General features: G+C 38.0%; 1 long non-coding RNA gene across 1 annotated transcript; it reads left to right on the top strand.

Moving 5' to 3' along the window:
• Positions 1 to 67: 67 nt before the first annotated feature.
• Positions 68 to 1,582, top strand: LOC149128936 (uncharacterized). The gene is made up of 2 exons (XR_016240619.1): positions 68 to 623; positions 1,477 to 1,582. It is a non-coding gene; the product is annotated as an uncharacterized LOC149128936 (long non-coding RNA).
• Positions 1,583 to 3,974: the final 2,392 nt, after the last annotated feature.

The raw sequence follows: 3,974 nt of genomic DNA, 5'->3' as shown, positions 1-3,974 counted from the left end.
ACACAGGGACAGACAGACAGGGAGACTGCTACTATGAGACCTCTGCTAGTGTGAGACAGAGATTTTCCTCCTGCCAAGCAAGATGAGAGAACGAACACACACACACACACACACACACGAACATATCCTGGTTCCATCATTTGTCTAGCAACTCGAAGCAAGTTGTTAAAATTGAATGTAGTGGCTATTAATATTTATTAACTCCAGCTAATAAAAATGTTATAATTGAATCAGTTACCACTTTGTCATTTCTCAGGCAAACACATGCCTATCGCACCGACATATGTGGAGGTTTCTGTGTGTGGGGGTGTATGGGTGTATGCGGGTATGTGGGTATGTACACATGGGTATGCGCTTACGTATGTGCGCACGTGTTTGTAAATAGGTGTCTGCACGCTAGCAGACACATATGTAAACGCTCACTTTAATTACCTCCCCTCACCCACCCGAATGACTCCTTGACCACAACCTTTAGCATCACATCAGAGACACCCTCCCTTTATATTTCTATGTAAACTAGCGTTCTCATGCCTCTAAAGCCCGTGGAATAATATCGGTGACCCCGTCGTAACTCTATGTAAACAAACCTTCTGACGGTCACTGACCATGTAACACCTCAGCTGGTAAGTTACCCCATCATTTCGCTTTTGTCTTGCTACTAAATGTTCTCCCTGGTGAGAAACAAGTGATAATTCCAGCTACCCTTTCTTTTTTTGTGAAATGGCCCTCATTTACTTGGAACTTTCATCGACATGCGTTTTGCTCCATTTGTTGTTATTATGCATATACTTATATATTATTTGTATTTTATTGAAGGAATCCCCGTTCTTCCTATCAAGTTCACAGGTGCCCTTAACTCAGTCAGACCCATTAAACTTCACTTTTTCCCACCCCTTTTTCCGGGATAACACTTAACCCCTCCCCTTTTCATCTCCTAATTACGTGGTTACCCTGTTGTCCACTTCTACCTGACAACGACACGTCAACAGCTGATTTTAAAGGAAGGAGATAATTTGACTTCACTAACTATTTCAGAAGAGGTGCGCATTGCCTAATTACTAAACACTCAAATGGTTCAGTGTTTTTAATTCTGGTGACTTTAGCTTATTGGCGCCTCAGAGATGTTCTTGATCTGCGCGGGATTTGGCTGCTATTTCTCGCTGTGGAAGACAGGTGTCTATGATCTGTGCGTGATTTGGCAGCTGTTTCTAGCTATGTAGATGTCTCCAACGACTAGAACTCAAGAGCCTCAAGAGATTACTTTACTTGCTGTTAGTTTCAACAACAACCACTGGCTTCCAGTCCGGCTATTTGCAGAGACTGAATTAGTGGTTAACAGTAATCCAGGTGTCCTGTTTCTATTACTCCTTCCTTTACCATTTGTAGTCACCATGTTTCTTATAGAAAACCTTTGAAAGACCACCCATACTACCTTTACACAGAAACTTAAGTAAGATCAATATTTCTAATACACAGTTTGTCAACATCAGTTGCTGAGATGTCCAGAAGAAAATGAAACAAAGTGTTTCGGCCAGAAGCAACTCAAGTGGAGGTCTCCGATGAAATTTCCCAGCTCGTTCAGGTATGGTAGTATGTTATTGCAATTTGCAATTCGTTTTCTTTCTGAATGTCAAGTTTTATTGACTTCTCTTTCTTTACTAACATTGAAAATGCTTTGATATGGTATTTTACTCACTTATTTAAAAAAAAAAAAAAAACATCCAAAGCTTTATTATTTTTTGTTGTTGTTTCATTTCCACACAGCAGAAATGTTAGAAGGTAAGTTTCTATTTAAAAACCTGATATATATATATATAAAAAAAAAAGAGTCTCACATTTTATGAATCTTTATAACTGATTGTGACTATTGGTGTGGTTGTACCCCGCCCCCTCTGTTAAACTTTAAATCACTGTGAAATAGGAAGTTAGTATTGTAGAACAAAGATCAGTTTGATCAGATATGTTGGAATCAAAATGGTGTAGAGTTTCTTTTTCTTTTCTTTTTTTCTTTTGTTGGTTTGTAATATTTTAAGCCACTTCACTGAATTTCCTTTGCAGATTCATAGCATGTTGAGAGCCTCCGAGAAATGTGCTGTTTGTCAGACCAAACTCAAACGAGTGCTCATCTCCATAGCCGGTGTGTCCACACTTGTTCTCAAAGGAAATTCCGAGTTGACTGCAGAGACCTGCAATGGCTGCTAATATTTTTAGAGATTCAGGACGATTTTGTCTCTTGATATTTGTGTTATTTTTTGAGTCCTGTATCTATTTTGTCCTTGTCTGCATGAGTGGCTCTGTGGTTAAGAAGTTTGCTTCGCAACCACATGGGCTGACCAAAACTTTCAGAGTGGATTTGCTAGATGGAAACTGAAAAAAACTCATATATATGTGTGTGTGTATATATATATATATATATATATATATATATATATATGTGTGTGTGTGTGTGTGTGTGTGTATATAGATATATATATATACACACACACACGTGTGGTTATGTACAAGGAGTGAGAGTGAACGAGTAGACAGGCATGAAGAAGCATTGGAGATTGATTTGCAGTGCTGCTCATTGGGGTTAATTGATGATGGTGACTTTGCATGTGGTGTGTCCCCTCCCCTCCACTAGTACCAAGACCACCATCATTCACCCTAATTTCAAAATGTTTTTAAAACTTGCGCATATGCGCACGGCCTGTTATTAATTATCGGTTGAATGACATCACGTAAAGTTTGATAATTTAAAAAATTTTTATGAATTTGTGTTCTGCAAATATCTTGTACAATTATGCAAGTCCCACCCCCATAAACCTCTGTGGACCCTCAAATTAGACTTAACTGGTATCGATCCCAGTAGGAATGAAAAGGGCATTGCTGGAATTTTTGTATAGATTTAAGAGGTATGTAAATGATAAATTGTTTTGATAACATAATTATCTGTTAGTAAATATCTTTTCCTTACACACACACACACACACACACACACACACACACACACACAAACAAACTACCTTTATCCTGTGAGGTGTCGAAATTAAAAATTTCAAATTTTATTTTATGTTTTAGTTATTTTAGAACTTCAGATTTTTTTTCTATAATTCTATTTATATAAATTACCATTTTGTGTGATGTTTTGGCTTGTAGAGACTGCAGTATATTTTTGGTTACTGTTATAAAAAAAGTGACAAGGAATAGTCCTACAAAAATGAAAGTAAATTACATGTTACCAATTCTTTTAGTCCTGCCACCTCTGTTTACCATTCTTGTATACTTTGAAATGGACTTTGTCTCTGTAAAAATTTTTTGTTTACTCTGTACGTTTTCTTCCTTTGGCAACAATTTCTCAAAGATCAATTTAATTTTTCAATCGAACATTAGATCTGCAGGTGACTTGCCTGAACTGATATTTAGAATTTATTTAGCATTTCGTCATTGCCTAATTTTTTTTTTCTCTCTAGCACTTACTTCAAAGTATCTACAAATCATTCTGCTTGCCCATTTGACCCTGGGTGGTAGGGTGGAGTAAACGTGTGCTTGATTGCATGCATTTTATACAATTTCTTGAACTCATCCTGTAAATTATGTTCCATTGTCCGATACTGTCGTGTCTGGAACATTGTATTGAGCAAAAAAGTTCATGCAGGAACTTTGCTACCTTCGCGGTAGGTTGACCGCACCTACATACTTCCGGTCACATGGTAAGGCTATCAACAATGTAGTAGGCGCCATTCACTGGTCCAGTGTAGTCTATATGTACTCTGGACAATGGACTCAGGCCATGATTGGTATTTGTGGTGCCTTGGCTGCTGGCACACAACCTCTACAAGATTTTACCAAATTTTCAATGTCCTGGTCCAGTGTCGGCCAAGATGCATAACTCCTTGTCAAAGCTTTCATTCTCGACATCCCCAGGTGTCCACTACGAAATTCATGTAATATCTGTTTCTGTAGGGCAGTTGGTACCACCACAGCCTTTC

The sequence above is a fragment of the Octopus bimaculoides genome, unplaced genomic scaffold (genome assembly GCF_046866305.1).
Source record: "Octopus bimaculoides isolate indiv1 unplaced genomic scaffold, ASM4686630v1 contig403, whole genome shotgun sequence".
Lineage (NCBI taxonomy): Eukaryota > Metazoa > Mollusca > Cephalopoda > Octopoda > Octopodidae > Octopus > Octopus bimaculoides.
Note: the sequence above shows the minus strand (reverse complement) of the source record. Positions and strands in the feature narration are given on the sequence as shown.